Consider the following 10,493-nt stretch of genomic DNA (forward strand, 5'->3'; position numbering starts at 1 on the left):
AGAAGGCTTCTTTCCTCCTGGTGCCAGGAGGGTGTCTTTTCCACGGCTTCGCCTCCTGCCTTCAGAAAAAGGGGGGGTCAGCAGGCCCTTCTTGTACCTGCTGCTATTTAAGAGCCTTTGACTCAAAATAATCCTTACGCCAGAGGACTTGTTCCGGGGGCGTGTTCTGCTGCCCTTTGTCACCCAGCAAAGAGCAGAATAATGACCACAGAATTGTTTAAATCCTCTGAAAGATAAATGGGGGAATTATAGCCATGAAACAAGAACAGGAGGTTATGAAGCAAATGTTAGTGGATGAGAAAAAATGACTGTAAATAAAAACAAAACTAATAATGAGAGTAATTCTCATTTGTAAACTGTAAATAATACTTATTTAAAAATTCCACTTGGAGCCAAAATTCTTGACAAAATAATGTGGAAAGTCTGGACACGGGCTCTAGTGTAAGTTAAAACACGCTAGATTCTTCTCTTATTGCAAGGAAGTAAAGACACACAAAATAAGTTCAGAACCTTAGAAAATACAAAGTTAAGTATGCATGTTAAACATTTTAAAAGTCAATACTAAAAGAAAGAAATAGAATGTGTAAATTACAAACTGGTTGAGAAAAAGAAGAAAATAAATTTGCTCAATCTAATAAAAGGTAGGAAAGGCAAAAAAAAGAAAAACAAGGTTGTTTTAAATTATGCTGTACGATGGAAGAAATTCCTTCAAACGTATCACAGTCACTCAGAAGGAAGGCAGGTGAAATGCATTAACTCATGACACTTATGAAATGTATTAATCCATTAATTCTCAAAGATATAGAAACTCTCATATTGGGTAAATATACAGATTGCAGCCATGTGCTGCTTCCAAGTGACATTGAAAATAAAACAGCACAGAAAAGTAAAAAATAAAAGGATAGGAAAACCTATACCAGGTGTTGTGGTTTGAACTGTGTCCCCAGAAGACGCATCCACGTCCTCGTCCCAGAACCTGAGAACTTGGCCTCGTTTGGAAGCAGGGTCTTTGCAGATGCGATCAAGTCAAGATGAACCATGCTGGCCCTGGTGGCCCTCGTAAGAAGAGGGAAATTTAGACACAGAGATACAGAGAAGACAGGCGGGTGGAGACGGAGGGGCGGCTGGTGAGCTGCGGCCACGGCCCCCAGGAGATGGCGAGGCCGGAGGACCCTCCCCCGGAGCCCCAGAGGGCGCTCAGCCTCCAGACTGCGAGAAAATAAATTTCTACGGCTTTGAGCTGCCCCGTCTGTGTAACTCATTACAGCAACCCTAGGAAATGTAATCAAACAGGAAAGAATGGGGCAGAGTTTACAGCAAAAAGCCCTGATGGACTCAAACCAGGCCCCTACCCCCCCAGGGAAGGAGCTGCCGCCCTCGGGCCGAGGTAGAAGGACACCCGGGTGGCATCGCTGGTGACCTGGGGACATGGCTGCTGGCCCTGGTTGGGCGCGGGCACCTGAGCAAGCAGGACACACGTCCGTCCTGGCCTTGGTTTCTAAAAACCATCTCTGCTGTTTCAGAAGGAATCAGGGCTCCTTGGAGACATTGCTGGTCTTGGGTGGAGCAGAGAGGGGGTAAGCGGGAAGCTGGCGCTCGGAGAAGGTCAGCCGTGGGCCCACGTGAGCATGTAAATGAGCAGTCACGACGCTTACAGGTCACAAGCTGCAGAATAAGATGAGAATCCACAAGTTCCCACTGAAATAAACACATGAAAAAATCCAGGGGTAAAGGAGAAAGCTCTTCCTTGGAGCAGAAAGCAAATAACTAGAAGGAAAGAGGAAATTACAAAATCACCGTAACAGAAGTCAGATTAGTAACTGTTTCAGTCAAGGATCATCGAATAATGTTAAAACTCGTGGGTTAAAGTTTAATGAGAAATAGGAAATTTAACACAGTCCCCAAGAATATCCCCAGAAGATGGTAACCTCTCAGTGGAAAACTTGGTAGACATCAAGTTTGCTGGGTGCTGAACAACCGTGACGTTCCCAGTGGTGGGACAAACGAGCCTCAGGAAACTGCTGACTCCACACCCTAAGAAGGGCTCAGAGACAAGGGTGCAGAATTCCTGCCAGGAACGCGTAACTTGAATCTGATCACGGGGAAACATTGGACAAACCCAAACTGAGATGCATTTTACAAACTAAGTGGCCTGTACTCCTCAAAAATGTCAAGTCAGGAAAGGCAAGAAATAGGTTAAAGAGGCATAACAACCAAATATAAGATGTGATCCTGAGCTGAATCCTGGGCCATACGTGCATATATATATGTATTTTTTTTTTTTTTTTTTGCTATGAAGGATGTCATTGGGACAATTGATGACATTTGAATATGTTCTGTAGATTAGACAGTGTTATCCAGTCAGTGTTAATTTCCTGATGTTAATTATGATACTTGGTTAAGTAGAAGCAGGCCCTTGATTACCAGAAATACACAGTGAAGCCTGACCCTGGTCCCACAGAGCTCTGGGGTCTGAATGTACCTTGGAAACGAGAGCATCTGCCTTTGTGACCCCCTACTAGTCCCTCCGTGGTGGTTGCAGCTGCCCCACGGCGTGGGCCTCGCCTCCCAGGCATGCGTGGAGGCCACGCCCATCGGTCAGGGCAGTTCTCAAAGCAGGTGCAAACGTGAGCCTCCAGCGCTGGGGACGCCGTGCTGGCCCATGAAGGGGTCTGAGCCATCAGCCCTGCACCTGTAGCAGGCCAGGCACCGTCAGGCCTGCTACAGCTACCATGTCTACGACGTAGCATGGGCGGATGACCAATGCGATCAATAGGAAAAGCCATAGAGACACAAGACCTGGGGAAGAAGGCACGGCATACAACTGGAACACGCATCTGTAAAACCCAGAAGAATTCAGGATAGTTTCATAAAGTGTCACGTTGTGAAATCAGCATACAGAAACTACTAGGGTGTGTGGAAGGGATAATCCGATTTGCAGTGGTAAAATAACATAAGGCAGAGTAGAATGAAGTAAAATAACAAGACGCGCAGACATAGACTTAACAAGACCTGCCCAGAACACGTGAGGAAAACCATGAAACGCTCCTGAGGGGTCCCTCACCCGGGACGCTCCTGGTTGCTCGGCCCTCTCCTCCTCCCGTGGGGGCGTGAGCCCGGCTCTGGTGTCTGTGGGTCCTTTCGAGGCCTCTGTGTCCAAGTTTCTTGTCTGAAAAGAGAGGTGACGCGGTGGTGCCGAGTCCCGGGGCCTCTGTGCAGACGGGCGAGCTCACAGGCCGGCGTCTGCGCTGTGAGGCGGTGACTGGCCCTGCGGGTGGGCGGCAGGTCCACCCAGCCCTCGCCGCCGCTCTCCCGCCCTCTTCCGCGCCTCCTCTTGGTGGGGTGGGTGGGCTGCCCCGAGAGAAGCCCGGGGTCACTGCCCTTTCAGGCCTCCCGGGGCCAGAGGGGCCGGTCTGGCTCCACCTGCTGACCTGTCCCCCAGGGGCTGGGAGCCCAGGCGAGGAGACGGGGGGTTGGCCCCTGGGGCGCCCACCTCGGCCCGGAGGTGTCTCCGAGCTCCTCGGATCCCAGGTGGGAAGGGGAGAGAAGGGCTCCCCTGGGGCAACCGTGACATGGCTCTGAGGACACGTGCACCCATGTGAGGTCAGTGAAGAGCCCGGGACTGGGTGGCGTCAGAAGGCCCCACTGCCTGAGGCCTGGGTGGGCCTCTGGGGCCACACCGCCCCGGCCGTGCTGCGTCTCTGGCAGGACTGGGACCTGGGGACGGTCAGGGGTCAGCCACACAAGTCCCCTGTCCCCAAAGGAACCCTCGACCTGCTTCCAGATCTCCGGGGCCTGGGTAGACCAGGCAACATGCTCCCTCCGGGCCTGTCCCTCCCGAGCCGGACTGCCCTGCATGAGGCCCCGACGGGCAGCAGAGGGCGCCCCAGGCCCTGCGCACTCACGCGTCCCAAGCGACCACCTACTGTTTCTGCAGTCATTTCCTGTCATTTCCCGTCCTGGGATGTCGGGGGTTTGGTTGGAGGGAGGGGGCTGTGGGGGCCCTGGGACAGGGCCTGGGCCTGGTGGGGTTAGCGGCCCACAGACAGAGCCCCGCTGCTCTGGGCCAGCGGCCCCCCTGGGTGCCTGGTCCTGCGCGTGGGGTGGACACTGGCCCAGCCCAGGGCCCACAGAGACCCCTCGGTCCCAGTGCCGAAGCCCGGGGTCTCCGCCTCCTGGCGGGGGGGTCTGAGGCCGGGGCTGGGGGCCTTACTTCCCATCACCTTTGGGAGGGGCTTCCCTCTGGGGCTCCCCGACGGTGGGGCTCCGGACCCTGAACCCCGCAGCCCAGGAGGGGCTGCACCATGTCCCCCCCACTTGGCCCAGGCCCACGGGCGCATAGTGGGGAGGGGAGGCTTCAACGGTGCTTCTTCAGAATGATTTTAAACCGCAGGCCCCTGGAGGCCCTTTTCCCTGGAACATTCGTGTCTGTTCGCCCACACACTCTGGGGTTTGACTGGGTGGCTCAAGGCCCAGCAGCCTCGGCGTGTTTCCGAGGACTCAGATGTTCTCCCCGAGCACTCCACGCCTCTCATGACGTGAAGCAAACGTGGGGCAAGTGGAAGCAAATGTGGAGTCGTGCTCAGGAGGGCGGGTCCACCTGGACCCGCGTCCATGGCACCCTCGGCCTCACGCCCTCGACGCTGCTGTCATTCCCCTCCTCCAGCTGCCAACGCTGAGCATGTCGGGCTTTCTCTGGACAGTTTTCGGAGCTGGAGTGCCAGGCCCCAGGTCACTCGGCCAGCAGGGGACAGAGCTGGGCCTCTCCCGGTCTGACCACCCCTGCTCTCCTGGGGTCCTGGGTCTCAGGGTACACCGGCCGGATGCCAGCAGCTTCCCAGAGCCTTGGTACAGTCAGGCCGAGGGGCAGAGGGTCTCAGTGGCCCCCGCAGATGCCGGGGTCCTGGGTCTCAGGGGAGGAAGCGAGGGGCGGGGCTTGCCAGGCCGGGCCCTCAGTGACCCGGGACTGAGGTCACCCTGTGCCCGGCCAATTGGGGGGAGCACTCCCTCTTTCTCTGGGGTCCAGCGGTCTGGTGGGCTGTCAGCGGCGGGGCAGGGCCCACCCTCTCCCTCTGCCCTCCGACAGGCCTCACTAACCCGCTGTGTGACTTGGGGTGTAGGGGCACAGGCCCCTGGCCAGGACCCCTAGTCCTGTGCCCACCGGTGTGGGGTTAACTCACGTCATCCAGGACCAGCCCGGCCCCGCAGCCAGACACCAGCGTCCACATCAGGCCCCAGCGCTCCCCCCTCGAGGACGCAGCGGGGAGGGGACGAGGCCCTGCAGGGACTGCCTGGCCCCCAGCCCACTGCCGGGGGCAGCCCTGCGGGTGGGAGCCCCAGCCCCCGCTTAAGAGAGGGAGCCCCACCCTGAGGCTGGGGGAAGTGGGTGCAGGGAGTCTGGCGGGGGGTAGGCAGGGCTGCGGCCCCCAGACCAGGGGTCCCACACAAGATCCTCACCCTTTTGGAGCCTCACTGCACCTCAGAGGGGCCAGAACAGGGCTGGCCGTGCCCATGGGGCCCCTGCCCCTGGGGCCCCTGCCCCTGGGATCCCTGCCCCAAAGTTCAGCGGAGCAGGACTTGACTTTTGTTTGCGGGAATGCTCTGACGGCAGGGGCCCTGCTGGGTGGGCAGTGGTAGGCGCCCGGGGCTGTCATTTCCTGAGAAGTCCCTCCCCCGGGCTCCCCAATTTCATCTAAATCTTCTGTTTCCAAGGAAGGCCAAGCTTCTCCCACAGCCTCAGATGCCATTAAAGACGTTTTACTGCCAGATGTTTTGCTTTTTCCACAGAACCGGAGGCCAGAATGAGGTAGCTGGGAAAACATTAACCCCTCCAGACCCACAGCCGGGTCACCGTGTCTCAGCCTGTCCTCCAGGGGCCCTGTGCCCATCCCTCCCCAGCCCACTCAGGGCAAAGAAATGCCTTCTCTTTACAAAGCTTGGGGGGGGCACCTCCCTAAAGACAAGATGCGTCCCCTGCTGAGGTCCCTGGGAACTTGGTGAAACAAAGAGTTCCCGGGGCCTGGCCAGCCTCGGATGGGGTGTGGGAAGCCCTGCCACCCTCCAGCCCTGCTCCTGCGCTGTCACAGTGGGACCTGCGGGGACGACCCTCGGGCCTCACGTCTCACCAGTTATTAGACGGGCAGTGGCCACAGCTCCACCACCCCGGACACTGGGACGGCCCCCGCACGGCGTCCATCACGGACGGTCTGTCCAGAGGGTCCTTCCCCCACCCCTTCCTCTCTCCCCCTTACCCCCCCCCCCCCCACCGCCGCTTTCCTTCCTTTCTCAGTGTTTCTTTCAAACGACAACCACAGCCTCTAGGTCTGATTCCAACCGACCAGGGAATACAACTCTTGGCTCTTCAGCAACAGGACAGAGTAAATCAGGCCAAAGCGCGTGGCCCCGGGACGCAGGCCAGACAGACGCATCGAGTTCCTCAGGGCAGCTGGGATGCGGAGGGGTGGGACCCACCACACTCCCTGGTGGGTGCGCCGCAGCTACTCCTCAGGCGAGAGCGCGGGTGCCCTCCCGTCCCCTGGAGCGGCCGGCACGCGTGGACGTCTGTGGGCACTGCCTTTCCCATCCCGGCCTCTTTCTCTGTTGGTTCTTTGCCTTCCTGCTGCCAGCTGGTGCAAGCTCCCTGTCGCTTAGGACATGAGTCACCACCTGAGGGGTCCCGCCTGCAGGTCACTGTGACTCAGACGCCCCACATGCCAGCGCTTCCACCTGGGCGGCCAGCCTGGCCGTGACCGGTCCACACCTCTCGGCCCCTGGGGGAGGCACCCCGGCTCCCCCGACCCCAGCACCTTCTCTGACCGCTGGCTGCTTCCCATCCAGCTGACTCATTTTGCAGTCAGAGCTGGGAGACAGGACCTCCCTGTGCTCGGTGCCTGGGGCCAGACCACCGGACCCGACAGTCAAGCTGGCCGGGAGAGGGGAGAGGAGGGAGAGGGGAGAGGAGGGAGAGGGGAGAGGACGGAGAGGGGAGAGGAGGGAGAGGCTGGTCCACGCTGAGGGCAGGAACAGGACCCTGGCCAGTCTGGCACCCCCGTCAACTCCGACGTCCTCACGGTCGCACTGCCATGGAAACCACATGTGTAACCATGGAAAACATTTTCCTTGATGAATCATGCTCTAAGTTGGGAGGAAAATTCACTCAATAGTTGAGGCATTAAAAAGAAATCAAAAGGGTTTTGTTCAACAGATGCTAAGAGGGTTTGGGTCTTTGGTGTTTATAAGTGAAGGCGGCTTTCTGTCACCCACACCCGGAAGAAGCAGGGCATCCCGGAAACACCCGCCGCCATCGCTTGGGAGGCCAGGTTCCTGGGACACTCCCCATGTCGCCCTGTCCTCGGGGCCCCCATGTCACCCCATCCTCTGGGCCCTTCTGGTCTAGGAAGTTCTATCAAGAGGAGTCTGAGTTTTCAGAGTCTGCCGTGGGTCCCAGTGGCCCTGGTGGGTCAGGAGGTGTCCATTCAGCGGCGAGGGCTCAGCCGTGGGCGGCGGCCTGGGTCTGTCTCCATGGGTCTCTCACCCACCGTGTGGCTCTGGGCACGATAACCCACCTTGGTTTCCCCACCTGGACAATGGGGGTAAGCTCTGCCTGCCTACCCCTGAGTCGGAGGAAGCATCGAACCAGGAAACACAGGGAAAAGCCCTTTGTGCCCTGAAAATCCATGTTTGCAATTATAAATGTACAGTTTTTCCCAGAAAGTGCCATCTCAGACCGCAGAATCAGCACTCGGCAAAGTGGACCTTGCTCCGAAGGGCAGCGCCGTCCAACCGGCCCGCCGACCTCGGCCGTGGGGGTACTCGCTACAGGACGGGGACGGCGCGGCCCTCTGGGGTGCCACCCCTGCGGTCACTTCCAACCAGAAGGCCTCCTTGCAGCGTGGCCTCGCCAACAGAGGGGGCCGCGCTTGGGCCCTGGGGCTGCACAGCCGGCAGGTGGACCGTCAGAGGGGGACGAAGCGTGTGGTCAGGCGGGGGCCCTGGAGCTGCCCGGAGCCAGCCAGGGAGGACCAGCTCCCCCGACATTCCCGGGACCATGGGTGCAGCGCCAGGCCTGGAATGGTTGGCTCCGTGTGTTCTTGGCATTGCACCAGGGGGCTGCCTGGGGCGCTGCCACCTGATTGGCTGCGTGGGGTGCAGCGTGGGGTCACCTGCTGGCCACGTTCACTGTGTGGACACAGTGCTGTGAGCAAGTGGAGAGGAGATGACGAGGGATACGCTGCCCACGGCAAGGCACACACTCACCCTCGTCCTCTGCAGGGGTGGACTTGTGCTAAGGGCCGGGGGGCAAAGATCCTGGGGCCTGGCATGTGTCCTCACCGTCCTCAGGGCATGTCCATGTTCCCCACGTGCCCAGACCAGATGGTGCATCACCCATGGGGAGCATGACCACCTGGGGGGCATCACCATCGGGGGGCATCACCATCGGGGGGGCATCACCCATCGGGGGGCATCACCCATCGGGGGCATCACCATCGGGGGGCATCACCCATCGGGGGGCATCACCCATCGGGGGGCATCACCATCGGGGGGCATCACCCATCGAGGGGACTCACCATCGGGGGCATCACCCATCGGGGGGCATCACCATCGGGGGCATCACCATCGGGGGGCATCACCCATCGGGGGGCATCACCCATCGGGGGGCATCACCATCGGGGGGCATCACCCATCGAGGGGACTCACCATCGGGGGCATCACCCATCGGGGGGCATCACCATCGGGGGCATCACCATCGGGGGGCATCACCCATGGGGGGCATCACCATCCAGGCGCCTGGCCTGGAGACCAGAGCGGGAGGGGGGTGAGCTCTGCTCTCACCTCCTCGCCCCTGCGCCTCCTCTCATCCCCCCTCCATAAAGGTCCTGGGCCGCAGCCCTGCTGTCCTTCCTGGAGTGCGCCCTGTGTCTGAGGGGCCCTGACCGCTGGCAGGGGCAGGCTGGCAGCAACCCCTCAAGCCCCTGGAGAGGGTCTCCCAGGCTGGGGGCAGTGGGGGAGACGTGCCCCGGGGGTCCGGGCACAACCAGACACTGGTTGTGGCTGGAGGGGCTGCAGGAGGCCGCTCCCCCCTCCCCCCTCCCCTCTTAGGGCCTCACACTTGCTGCCTGAAAAGGGTGGGCGGAGGCTGGAGGGTGAGGAGGAAAGAGGGCTGTTTAGCAGGAGGAAGGCCCTGCCTGGCGCGGAGGTTCGGGCGTCTGCAGGGCAGAGGGGGCGCTGTTGCTCCACGGGGGGAGGGCGCTGCCCCGCCCCCATCAGCACGCGGGCGGCCAGCCCCTCCTGCCCCTGCGGTGAGGCGAGGCCGAGGCGAGGCGTTTCCGGAGGAGCCGCTTTCCTCCCAGCTTCCACCCACGCCTCGGTTTTTAACCCCAAGGACAATCCTGGTGGATAACTTCCCCTTTCCCTGCACTTACTTTTGGAGGCACCTGGTATCACAGGGGCCTGGGAGGTGCAGCAGTCCGTTCGGGGGGCGCCCCTGGAGGGCTCCTGTCAGGGGCCCAGGGGTCCAGAGCCCCAGCTCCTAGGAGGCCGAAGCCCAGGGAGTGACCTGCAGGGCCTCCGGACACTGTAGGCCGCACCCCGGGGGGCAGGTGACCCGTGCTTCCCTGAAACAGCCTCCTAGCATGGGCGAGAGGCCCAGAGATGGGGGGCTTCTCCCCATCACCACCCAGCCCTTCCCGCGGGGCCTGGGGACAGCCCTGTCCCCCAAGCCTCCTGGACCCCCCAGCCCATGTCCTCCCCCACCTCTCCAGGGCCTTGACTCTTCCCACCTGGAGACCTCAGCTGCCTGGACAGTGTCACCTGGGGGTCTGTTCAAACCTGCAGCAGCCCTGCTACCCACCCTCCCCCCAGACACCCACACCCTCCCAGTCTGGTCCCCGAGGACCTCGGCCCACATCTCACCCCTCACGGATGCTGGATACCATGAGAGGGGCAGGGCGGGGGGGCTTGCAGCCTCGGGCCAAGTACCTCCCTGGGGCCCCTCCCCTCTCATGCCCTCCCCCCAGAGGGCTCCGGGGCTCCAGGCCAGGCAGGCGCCCTCATGGTCCCTGCAGTGCTGTGGGGAAAGGCTCGCTCCCTGAAGGCCGATCTGGGACATCAGGTGAGTGACACCCCCGCCCCCGGGGAGGGGCCAGCAAGGCCCACGGTGGGAGTGAGAGGAAGAGAAAGGGGCCCTTGGCTGCCCATCATGTCTCTTCTCCACAAGCAGAGGGGGTGCTGCAGAGCCCGGCACCCTAACTTGCTCCCTTGCACCCTGGCTGACGGCCCCGTAGGGCAGCTGTGCTGTCTGCCCGGCTCCCGGGAGCCCTGCAGGGAGGGGTCTGAGGCCTGGCCTGGGCCTGGGGGCTGTGGCGACGTTGACCCTGCCAAGGCCGGCTCACCCCTCGGGACCACCTCGCCCGGCGCGGCCGGCTGGGAAGTGTGGGTGTCCCTGTGCCCCCCTCACACCCGCATCCTCACTGCCCAGCGGTGTCCGCAAATGG

This window comes from Balaenoptera physalus (genome assembly GCF_965194825.1).
Source record: "Balaenoptera physalus genome assembly, chromosome: 4".
Classification (NCBI taxonomy): Eukaryota; Metazoa; Chordata; class Mammalia; order Artiodactyla; family Balaenopteridae; genus Balaenoptera; species Balaenoptera physalus.